The 12,628-nt window shown below is 40.8% G+C and overlaps 1 protein-coding gene and 1 pseudogene across 22 annotated transcripts in view; one reads left to right on the top strand and one right to left on the bottom strand.

Moving 5' to 3' along the window:
* LOC111752668 (collagen alpha-1(VII) chain-like) overlaps positions 1–12,628 on the top strand; it is a 74,533-nt gene that overhangs the window by 19,233 nt on the left and 42,672 nt on the right. For 15 of the 22 annotated variants that reach the window (XM_064267619.1, XM_064267616.1, XM_064267607.1 and 12 more), the window contains one exon: positions 10,537–10,587. The exons of the other annotated variants lie outside the window; for them this stretch is intronic. The gene's annotated coding sequence lies outside the window, so the exon portion shown is untranslated. The remainder of the gene's footprint in view (positions 1–10,536; positions 10,588–12,628) is intronic. 22 annotated transcript variants of the gene reach the window in all.
* LOC104846599 (toll-like receptor 2) overlaps positions 1–12,628 on the bottom strand; it is a 32,518-nt pseudogene that overhangs the window by 4,816 nt on the left and 15,074 nt on the right.

The raw sequence follows: 12,628 nt of genomic DNA, 5'->3' as shown, positions 1-12,628 counted from the left end.
ATATAGTCAATGTCACTGAATTATACATGTAGAAATTGTTGAATTGGTGTATTTTTTAAAAATTTTTATTGTGCTTTAAGTGAAAGTTTACAAATCAAGTCAGTCTCTCATACAAAAATTTATATACACCTTGCTACCCGTTGCCGTCAAGTCGATTCCGACTCATAGAGGCCTACAGGCCTTGCTATATACTCCTAATTGCTCTCCCCACAATGAGACAGCACACTCCTTCCCTCCACTCTCCATTTTCTAGTCCATTCAGTCAGCTTCCGGCCCCCTATGCCCTCTCATCTCCCCTCCAGACAGGAGAGAAACACAGTCTTATGTGTCTACTTGATCCATGAAGCTTATTCTTCACTAGTACCATTTTCTTTCCCATAGTCCGGTCCAATCCATGTCTGAAGGGTTGGCCCTGGGAATGGTTCCTGTCTTGGGCTAACAGAAGGTCTGGGGACCATGACCTCTGGGGTCCTTCTAGTCTCAGTCAGACCATTAAGTCTGGTCTTTTTACGGGAATTTGGGGTCTGCATCCCACTGTCAGGGCAGTCATCGGTTGTAGCCAGGCAGCATCTAGTCCTTCTGGTCTCAGGCTGGTGTTGTCTCTGGTTTGTGTGGTATTTTCTGTCTCTTAAGCTCATAATTACCTTGTGTCTTTGGTGTTCTTCGTTCTCCTTTGCTCCAGGTGGGTTGAGACCAGTTGATGCATCTTAGATGGCTGCTTGCTAGCGTTTAAGACCACAGAAGCCACTCTCCAAAGTGCGATGCAGAATGTTTTCTTAATAGATTTTATTATGCCAATTGACTTAGATGTCCCCTGAAACCATGGTCCTCAAACCCCCGCCCCTGCTATGCTGGCCTTCGAAGCATTCGGTTTGTTCAGGAAGCTTCTTTGCTTTTGGTTTAGTCCAGTTGTGCTAACCTCGCCTGTATTGTGTGTTGTCTTTCCCTTCACCTAAAGTAGTTCTTATCTATCTAATTAGTGAATACACCTCTCCCACCCTCTCCCTCCCTCCTCCCTTGAGACCATCAAAGAGTATTTTCTTCTTTGTTTAAACTATTTCTCCAGTCCTTACAATAGTGGTCTTATACAGTATTTGTCCTTTTGCAACTGACTAATTTCACTCATCATAATGCTTCCAGGTTTCTCCATGTTATGAAATGTTTCATGAATTCATTATTGTTCTTTATTGACGGGTAGTATTCCATTGTGTGAATATACCATAATCTATTTATCCATTCATCCATTGATGAGCACCTTTGCTGCTTCCATCTTTTTGCTATTGTAAACAGTGCTGCAGTGAACATGGGTGTGCATGTATCTGTTCGTGTAAAGGCTCTTATTTCTCTAGGATATAAGTCCAAGGAGTGGGATTGCTGGATCGTATGGCAGTTCTATTTCTAGTTTTTTAAGGAAACGCCAAATAGATTTCCAAAACGGTTCTACCATTTTACATTCCAACCAGCAATGTATAGATGTTCCAGTCTCTCCACAACCTCTCCAACATTTATTATTTTGTGTTTTTGGATTAATGCCAGCCTTGTTGGAGTGAGATGGATTCTCATTGTAGTTTTGATTTGCATTTCTCTAATGGCTAATGATCATGAGCATTTCCTCATGTATCTGTTAGCTACCCGAATGTCTTCTTTGGTGAAGTGCCTGTTCATATTTTTTGCCCATTTTTAATTGGGTTATTTGTCTTTTTGTAGTTGAGTTTTTGCAGTATCATGTAGATTTTAGAGATCAGGCACTGATCGGAAATGTCATAACTAAAAACTTTTTCTCAGTCTATAGGTAATCTTTTCACTCTTTCGGTGAAGTCCTTGGATGAGCTAAGTGTTTGATTTTTAGGAGCTCCCAGTTATCTGGTTTCTCTTCTGCATTGTTACTAATGTTTTGTATACTGTTTATGCCATGGTCTTTATCATTAGATTTTATATTTAGGTCTTTGATCCATTTTGAGTTGGTTTTTGTGCATGATGTGAGGTATGGGTCTTGTTTCATTTTTTTGCAGATGGATATCCAGTTACACCAGCACCATTTGCAAAAAAGACTTTCTTTTCCCCATTTAACAGACTTTGGGCCTTTGTCAAATATCAGCTGCTCATCTGTGAATGGATTTATGTCTGGATTCTCAATTTTGTTCCATTGGTCTATGTATCTGTTGTTGTACCAGTACCAGGCTGTTTTGACTACTGTGGCAGTATAATAGGTTCTAAAATCAGGTAGAGTGAGGCCTCCCACTTTGTTCTTCTTTTCAGTAATGTTTTACTTATCCGAGGCCTCTTTCCCTTCCATACGATGTTGGTGATTTGTTTCTCCATCTCATTAAAAAATGCAGTTGGAATTTAGATCGGAATTGCATTGTATCTATAGATAGCTCTTGGCAGAGTAGACATTTTTACAATGTTAAATCTTCTTATCCATGAGCAAGGTATGTTTTTCCACTTATGCAGGTCTCTTTTGGTTTCTTGCAGTAGCGTCTTGTAGTTTTGTTTGTATAGGTATTTTACATCTCTGGTAAGATTTATTCCTAAGTAATTTATCTTCTTGGGAACTACTGTAAATGGTATTGATTTGGTGATTTCCTCTTTGATGTTCTTTTTGTTGGTGTAGAGGAATCCAGCTGATTTTTGTATGTCTATCTTGTATCCTGATACTGTGCTGAACTCTTCTGTTAGTGTCAGTAGCTTCCTTGAGTATTCTTTAGGGTTTTCTGTGTATAGGATCACGTCATCTGCAAATAGAGATACTTTTACTTCTTCCTTAGAATTGGTGTATGTTTCACTGTGTATATTTTCCAACAACAACAAATAAATTATTAAACAAAAATTGATTAGTCTTGGAGGAAGAGAGTGTAAACATCTGAAATGGCCCTTACAGGCAAGGCGGCGAGTTGCAAAGGAGAGAAGCCTGATCATTGGCTTCTTGTGCTGGCTGACTTCCTACCCCCACCACACAGCAACTCACTGTGTTTAAACATGGAAATGAAGAGATATAGTGCATTATTTTAACCATACAGTCAAACAAAACCATGAGTGACTGGTATCATTTTAATATTCATAATGGTTGTATGACCTCATCAGGTAAGAAGACTATAAAGGCAGAATTTGATCAAACACAAGTCATTTGAAACATCTTGGAAAAGACATTTTGATATCTTAAAAGCCAAATAACTGCTAAATCCAACCATGTGATGTGGCAGTCAGGGTAGGGGTTGTTGACTTCTATAAGTAAATGCAAAAATTAGTGCATGATATGACTCAAAGTCAGGGACGTGAGTTATGTGACCACTGCTTCCTTTAGAGTAAATCCCTGTTATAATCTATAACTAGGGTTCAGTGTGTGCCAGTCAGAGTCACAGACAAGAATATTGCCGGCTTGAGAGTGAAGAAAACCAAAGACACAAGGGAAAGAGTAGTCCATATGACTGATAGACCAAAACTACCACAGTCTTCACCAGACTGAGTCCAGCACAACTAGATGGTGCCTGGCTACCACCACCAACTGCTCTGACAGGAATCACAATAGAGGGTCCCAGACAGGGCTAGAGAAAAAGACTGAACAAAATTCTCACTCACAAAAAAAGACCAGACTTACCAGCCTGACAGAGACTGGAGAAACCCTGAGAGTATGGCCCCTGGACACCCTTTTAGCTCAGTAATAAAGTCACCCCTGAGGTTCACCCTTCAGCCAAAGATTAGACAGGCCCATAAAACAAAACGAGACTAAGTGGGCACACCAGCCCAGGGTCAGGGATGAGAAGGCAGGAGGGGACAGAAAAGCTGGCAATGGAGAACCCAAGGTCAAGAAGGGGAGAATGTTGACATGTTGTGGGGTTGGCAACCAATGTTGTCAACTAGTTTGAAATGAGAAACTAGTTTGCTTTTTGAACCTTCATCTAAAGTGCAATAAAAAGAAAAATAATAATAATACTGCCAGCTTCTTGGTCAATATCTCTGACCAACTATCTGAGAAGTCTCCAAATTATTTGAGATGATGTAATGGTTTTCTACCCATGGAAGTATCTCTCAGTGCCTGGAAAGTTGTCTTTTTTGCAATTGTACAGCTCAAAAAAGTTTTTTGATACAACCCCTAAAAGATTTATAGTTAATACTTGTATCAGTTTTTTTAAAGAAACCATGAATACTTGTTATTTTTCAAGATTTGTCACACTTAAAAGAATGTGACTTAGAGTAAATGTCAGGCTTGTAATTCCAATTTAAAATGTGTGTATAGTTTATATTTTTTAAGTTGAAATTTTTCTTTGTAGAAGCATGCATTGAAATATTTATCTTTCCCAGAAAAAAACCCAGTGCCCTCGACTTATACATGGAAAAATTTATTCAATGAGAATGTGACCAACTATTTAAATAATAAAAAAGCTGAGTTTTTTTTTTATAGTGTATGTGTGTATATGTACCCTTTTTGCTGCCAGTTTGCTTTGTATGAATGTTGCCCAAATGCATTGCACAGTTCAAGTAAGACTGCTTCCTACAAGAATCTTAAGCCAAAACAAACTTTCCCAGAAACAATGTCATTTACTGTTTTAAGTTCAAGAAGGAAGTTAAATGATGATGGAAGAATGACTTAAGTATAGAATAGCACTCAAATACCAGCTGATTTTCCTTCCTGGTTAAATGAAATTATACATATAATGTGCTTTAACAGCATACTTAGTACATAGAAGGAGCTTAATAATTGTTATTATCATCATCATCATCCCTGGCCTGCATCCTAGTGAGAAATCTTCATTGCAGCTTTTCAGTTATTTCTTGCATGATACTAAAGTATAGGATCTTAAAAATATGCTATACTGGTGTTTAAGGACTCAATATAAATCACTGTCATAAATCAGCCTCTGGATTGACTCAGGGCAGCCATTAACTGTGGCCCACATCCCAGATTCCCAGGGCTCAGCCCAACTCAGTCAAGCCCATCCTCCACAGCATTGTGGGAGCACTATAGCATGACTCTTAAGGGCAGGTGCTTTGCAATCAGGCAGAATCAGGTTCAAATCTTTGATCTTCCAGATATTAGCTTTATGACTGAGCAGATCACAAGACTCAGGTTTCATATCTGTCAAATGGAGATGATAATTCTTATCCAGAGTACAGTGCCCAGAGTCTGGTAAATGCTCGGTTATTAATAATAACCTCATGTGAGAAAGGCCCTAGGATTTAAACTTCATATTAAGAAAGACTCTAGGATTTAAATTACAGGAACTTAGTTCTACCTCTAGTTTGCTGTTGGATCAGCCAGTCTAATCAAATTGTTGTTGAATCAGGCTGCAAAGAATGGGAACATTTGTCCTGGGGGAAAAGGAATGTAAGACAGTCACTTGCTCTGCTCACAGTCACCCTTTCATTTCCTGAGCAAGCTTCCCCCACCCCCATAGAATCTGTCAAGATTAGTGATGGGATCACCAAGCAACTAGGGAACAGCAGAATATCACCACACCAACCTTGAGTATGCCAAGGGTACAATGGGATCTTAGTCCTACCTTAACTTCTCATTTTGTCAAACTGTGTAGACTAGTTTTTAGGATATTAGGATGCTGTCTTAGTTATCTAGTGCTGCCGTAACAGAAATACCACAACTGGATGGCATACCAAAGAGAAATTTATCTTCTCACAGCCTAGGAGGCTAGATGTCCGAATTCAGGTTGCCAGTTCCAGGGGAAGGATTTCTCTTTCTGTCGACTCTGGGGAAAGGTTCTTATCTTCAATATTCCTCAATCAAGGAACTTCACAGCACAGGGACCACAGGTCCAAAGGACACGCTATTCTCCTAGCTCTTATTTCTTGGTGGTATCAAGTCCCCCCCCCCATCTCTCTGCTCACTTCTCACCTTTATATCTCAAAAGAGATTGACTTAAGACAGAATCCAATCTTGTAGATTAAGTGCTGCCTCATTAACATAACTGACTCTAATCTTGCTTCATTAACATCATAAAGGTAGGATTTACAACACATAGGAAAATCACATCAGATGACAAAATGGTGGACAATCATATAATATTGGGAATTGTGGCTGAGCCAAATTGATACACATTTTTGGAGGACACAATTCAGTCCATCATGGATACCATAGTTCTTGTTTTTTGTGAGAAGTAATATTTTATTTCAAAGTGATTTATAAACATTTCTAACAACATGAAAGTAAAACAGAGAGGTGGTGCAGTGCAGCGTTTACAAATAGAGACTCTGGGCCTTTGCTAACTGTATGATCTTGACGAAGTAACTCATCATCTCTGTAACATGAACTTCTTAGGGTTTGTTGTGAAAACTAGGAAATGTACAAGGTGGAAAGAACTTAAACAGTGCCTGGCACATCTAAGTGCTAGATATGAGTTGGTTTGTAAGTAAAGCCCAATGAACAAATGTACTTATTTTGTGGAGAAACAAAATCTGTTGATACAAGTGATAAAACATTAAACCAAAAAAACAGTTGCTGTAAAGTCAGTTTCAACTCATGGTGACCCCATGTGTTACAGAGTACAACTGTGCTCCATAGGGTTGTCATTGGCTGATTTTTCAGAAGTAGATTGCCAGGTCTTTCTTCCAAGGTATCTCTGGATGAACTCAAATCTCTACCCTTTCAGTTAGTAACCAAACACACTAACCTTTGCACTTCCTATATATATAGTAATAGCTTGACAAAAGTATTTTATGAGAGTGAATGAAAAGTGAAAGGGGAATTGTAGGTCAATGAACATAAGGAAGTTTTAGACACATGAAATCGTAGGACTTCAAAGCTGTGTTGGCACAGAATAAAAATTCTGACAGAAAATTAAGCAATGTGAAGACAATGCAGACATCTGGAGAGATTTTTTTTCCCCACTTTCCTCAAAACCATTTTTTCTAAGATCTTAAGCTAATTCTTAAGGAAAATTTCCAGATAACAATTGCCTGTCAAAAAATCAGTTCCCAAATCTGTCTTATCTCTAGCTGATTATGGGCATAGCTCGAAGAGGAAGGAAAGACCTTACCTCCTGATTCTCTAGGGAAGCAAAACCAGTGAAGAGTATATGTGTATGTGTGTGTGTGTGTATATATATATATATATATTTAAAAAGCCAAACCCATTGCCATCAAGTTGATTCCAACCCATAGCAACCCTATAGGACAGAATAGAACTACCCCATTGAGTTTCCAAGGAGCATCTGGTGGATTTGAACTGCCGACCTTTTGATTAGCAGATGTAGCACTTAACGACTATGCCACCAGAGTTTCCATAGATATATATAGAGAGACTTATTTCAAGGAAATGGCTCAACCAGTTGCAGAGGCTGGTAAGGTCAAGTGCATGGATCAGGCATCAGGCTAGAGCCTTCTCCTGACTCACGTAGCTACAGGGGCTGACAAATCCAAGAGCAGCAAGTCAGACAGCAGGCCAATGGCTTACAGGCTGCAAAGGCCGATGAATCCCAAGATCGGCAGGTAAGCTGCTAGCTCAAGTTCAAGGACCAGATGAGCCAGATACAGGATCTGGAGTGAGATCCCTGCTGGAACATCTATTTATATAGTGGAGGCAGGCCACATGCTAGGAAAACTTCCCTTACATCTGACCAGGGCTGTGACCTGAGTAAGGGTGTTGCATCCCACCCTAATTCTCTTTAACATAACCTAATCTTGCCTCATTAACCATAGGCAGAGATTAGGATTTACAACACATAGGAAAACTACATCAGATGACAAAATGAAGGACAGTTACACAATACTGGGAATCATGGCCTAGCCAAGTAGACTCACATTTTGGGGGGACACAATTCAATCCATAACTTTCCACCCTTTGGCTCCCCAAAATTCATTTCCTTCCCACATGTAAAACACATTCACCCCATCATAGCATAGCAAAAGTCTTAAATCAACTCTAAGTCCAGATTCCATCCTGAGGCAAAATTCCTCTTCATCTGCTTCCAAAGTACAATAGTGGAACAGCCACAAACTAGACACTTTCATTACAAATGGGAGAAATTGGAGGGGAAGAAGGGATTGCAGGAACCAAACAAGTCAGCAGAACACATTACAGTAGCCTTCAAGGCTTGAAAATAATCCTCTGTTCTCTGAGACCATTTAGGCAATGGCCCTGCCCTCCAGACTTTGGGTGTTGGCCGTACTCTCCAGTTTTTGGGTGGAGGCCCCTTGGCCCTAGGCATCAGCTCTGCCCTCCATGCCCACTGGGACAGCAGGTCTGCTCCCTTGGATTTAGGCAGCTCCCATTCTCCTAGACTGTCTGAGTGGCAAACCTACACAGTCAGCCCCAGAAGTTCCCGTTCTTCTGCCACAATGGCATGGCAGTCCCTCTCCCTCAGCTTTGGGCAGAAGATCTGGCCCTGTCCCACTGGCAGTCATGAAAGGCAGCCTCTGGAACCGAGTTGGGGAAGATCTGACCCTCTGAAGCCCAGGAGGCTGTGGCCTCACCCTTTGAGACCCAGCAGGCTGTGGTTCCACCCTTTGACCCCAAAGGTTGTGGCCCTACCCTTTGAGACTTAGGCAGTTCTGCTTCTTGTGTTTCTTGTCTCTTCAGCTTCTGCTTCCTGGTTCCTTGGCCTCTTGGCCAGTCAGGCTTCTGCCCTGCTCAGGAAAGTGTTCTATAGCTCTCTTGCTCTACCAATAAGTGCCTGGAAACACCCCACTCCACCAGTAAACCTTGGCCAGAAGACACTCAGCTCTCTTGCCCCATGGGCTTTCTTGCTGCATGGGTTAGCTCCCTTGCTGTCTCACACCAGTCTTCTGGTTCTGCTGCTGCCATTTCTCTACTACTGGTTCTCACCATCTGTACCATCTCCAATGTTACAGCTGTCCTCACTTCCTTCTGAAACTTTACCAAAATTGTCTTTGATGTCCATAACAGTCTCTACAAGACAATATAAGCTTTTACCATTTAAAAAAAAATTTTTTTTTTTTTTTTTTTTACCATTAGGCACTTTAAAACTCTTCTAGCCTCTACTCATTACTCAATTCCAAAACCACTTCCATGTTATAGGTATCTGTTAGAGCAGCACCCCACTCTTGGTAAAAAATTCTGTCTTAGTAATCTACTGCTGCTATAACAGAAATACCACAAGTGAATGGCTTTAACAAACAAAAATTTATCCTTTCACAGTTTAGGAGGCCAGAAGTCCAAATTCAGGATACCAGCTCCAGGGGAAGGCTTTCTGTCTGTGTCAGCTCTGGGGGAAGGTCCTTGTCATCAACCTTTCCCTGGTCTGGGAGCTTCTTAGCACAGAGACCCAGGGAACAAACCACACACTCTGTTCCCAGCACTTCTTTCTTGGTGGTATAAGGTCCCTCTCCTGTGCTCACTTCTCTCTCCTTTATCTCTTGTAAGATAAAAGGTGATGTAGGCCACATCCCAGAGAAACTCTCCTTACATCTGACCAGGGCTGTGACGTTAGTAAGCGTGTCGCATCCTACCCTCATCATCTTTAACATAACCTAATCTTGCCTCATTAACCACAGGCAGAGATTAGGGTTTATAACACATAGTACAATTAGATCACAAAATGGAGGACAATCACACAATACTGGGAATCATGGCCTTGCCAAGTTGACACATATTTTGGGAGGACACAATTCAATCCATGACACTCCCTTCCAACTGATTGGCTGCTCATAGCATATCTCCTCATGGAGTTGATTGCATCATTACATAACTGCCAAACTACATTTTAACTGCCAAACCACTGGGAATCATGGCCCAGCCAAGTTGACACACAACTTTAACCATCACACTGATGTGGACCAAATAGAAAATTACTGATCCTCTCTGTAGTCTTACTCTTGAAGAGACAGGCATTATCAAGAAAGAGTTATTCCTTGAGGGGCCTGGAAGGGACTAACTGGCCAAAAATTTTCTATGGAAGTTGTACCACAAAAAATGTTCATTTAGATTTAATAAGTTTTTTTTTTTTATAAAAAGACAAGTATACTAAGGAATGTAAATATTATTGGGCTTTCAGTTGTTCATACTTTCATATGAATTAGGTCAATCATACTATTTTCTTCTGAACAGCTAGGTGAGCTCAGTTGCCCTCAGGAAATGACAGTGTTGATCTCATGAGTGGAGGAGAAGTTTTGGAGCAGAGGATATTGCCTTGTGCAGGTTCACATAGGACAGTGAAGGAAAAAGTATTTGGGAAGAAGGATGATCCCCTCAGACATAGAGAATACAGAGTTCTGGGAAAGAGCGGAGCTGGAGAAAGAGGGGAGGGGAGGAACCCACTTAATGAAAGCTTCATTTGTAGAGCAGCTTTGCCTCAGACAACCCTCTTCTTGTAAAGCACTGTACTTTGGAGTCAGGTTTCATGTGAGCTTTATCCTAGCTTTAAGTCAGATTGTTAGAAAACTTCCTGAACTCCTTTATTTTTTTAAACAAGCTATTGAGGCATAATCAGCACTAAATCAAGATGAAATTACACACAATGAGCATCAATATCAGTTATACTTATCACAAATATACATAAAGGCAATTTCTAGGTATAAAGTGGTGTCAATTTAAACTACATATCCGTTTTGTTCTGTTATACATAGGTCACTATGGCCAAGCCGACTCAACAGCATCTAACAACATTTATATATCAGGTATGAATTTCATAATTACAATCACGGGGGTGTACACAAATATCACTTTCCTTGTCCCTGCCTAATTGAAATTTGCTTAACTTTTAAACTTTCTTTTCTGAGTAATAACTTGCCAAACCAAGGTAGCTTAGTTACTTACTGTTTCTTTTGCGTAATACTTGCTCCCATTCAAGGTAATCCTCCCCTCCCTCCCCCAGGAGTGATCTAAGTTGGGAAGAGAAAAGGGGAGCTTCCATGTGGTACAGGCAGAGGTCTGGAAGGGCATCTGCTGGAGCCCAGAGAGTGATAATGCTCCTCAACATTATTCTTTATTCTTTAAGTCTTTGAGTGTGTGGTTACTTTTTTTTTCTTCAATTTTTTGATGTGTTTAATAGTTTGATTTATCTTTTTTTTTTTTACTGTGCTTTAGGTGAAAGATTACAGAGCACATTAGTTTCTCATTAAACAGTTAATACACAAATTGTTTTGTGACATTGGTTGCCAGCCCCACCACGTGTCAACGCTCTCCCCTTCTCTACCCCGAGTTCCGTGTTTCCATTTGTCCAGTTTTCCTGTCCCTTTCTGCCTTCTCATCTTCGCTTTTGAGCTGGTGATCTCATTAGTCTCTTATTCATGATTGAAATACTAAGCACACTCCTCACGTGTGTTTTTGTTGGCCCTATAAAGAAAACCCATTGCTGTCGATCCAACTCATAGTGACCCTATAGGACAGAGTAGAACTGCCCCATGGAGTTTCCAAGGAGCGCCTGGTGGATTCAAACTGCCGACCCTTTGGTTAGCAGCTTTAGCTCTTAACCGCTATACCACCAGGGTTTCTGTTGGCCCTATAAAAAATAGAGCTGTCTAATCTTTGGTTGAAGGGTAAACCTCAGGGGTGACTTCACTACTGAGTTAAAAGGGTGTCCGGGGGCCATACTCTCAGGGTTCCTCCAGTCTCTGCCAGACCAGCAAGCCTGCTTTGTGTGTGTGTGTGTGTGTGTGAATTTGAATTTTGTTCTACATTTTTCTCCTGCTGTGTTTGGGACCCTGTATTCCAATCTTTGCCAGAGCAGTTGGTGGTGGTAACCGGGTACCATCTAGTTGTGCTTGGTTCAGTCTGGTGGAGGTTGTAATAGTTGCGGTCCATTAGTCCTTTGAACTAATATTTCCCGTGTGTCTTAGATTTTCTTCATTCTCCTTTACTCCAGCTGGAATAGGACCAGTAGAGGTATGTTAGATGGCCACTTGCTGGATTTTAAGACCCCAGACACTACTCACTACTGTCGGATGTAGAACATCTTCTTTATAGATTATGTTATGCCAATTGAGCTAGATGGCCCCTGAGACCATGGTCCCAGCCCTCAGCCCAGTAGCTCGGTCCCTCAGGGCATATGGATGTATCTGTTAAGCTTCTATGACTTTGCCCTATTTAAGTTGTGCTGGCTTCCCCAGTATTGTAGACTGTCTCACCCTTTATCAAAGTTACCACTTATCTGCTATCTAGTTAGTGTTTTCCCTCCCCTTCCTCCCCTCTCATAACCTTCAAAGATTGTTTCCTTCTGTGTGGAAACATTTTCGTGTGTTTTTATAATAGTGCTCCCATATAGTATTTGTCCTTTTGTGATTGACTTATTTCAGTCAGCATAATGCCCACCAGACTCATCCATGTTTTGAGATGTTTCGAAGAGCCGTCACTGTTCTTTATCACTGCATAGTATTCCATTGTGTGTGAGTACCATAGTTTGTCCATTCATCTGTTGATGGGCACTTAGGTTGTTTCCATCTTTTTGCTATTGTGAATAATGCTGCAATGAACTTGGGTGTACATATGCCTATTCACGTGATGGCTCCTATTTCTCTAGTATATGTTGTTAGGAGTGGATTGCTGGATCCTCTGGTGTTTCTATTTCTAGCTTTTTAAGGAAGTGCCATATCATTTTCCCACCAGCAGTGTGTAATAGTTCCAATCTCCTCGCAACCTCTCCAACTTTTGTTATTTTCTGCTTTTATGATTCCTGCCAGTAATGTCGGGGTGAAATGGTTTCTCATTGTAGTTTTGATT

This window comes from Loxodonta africana, chromosome 13 (assembly GCF_030014295.1).
Source record: "Loxodonta africana isolate mLoxAfr1 chromosome 13, mLoxAfr1.hap2, whole genome shotgun sequence".
Lineage (NCBI taxonomy): Eukaryota > Metazoa > Chordata > Mammalia > Proboscidea > Elephantidae > Loxodonta > Loxodonta africana.
This window is presented reverse-complemented; position numbering and strand designations above follow the sequence as displayed.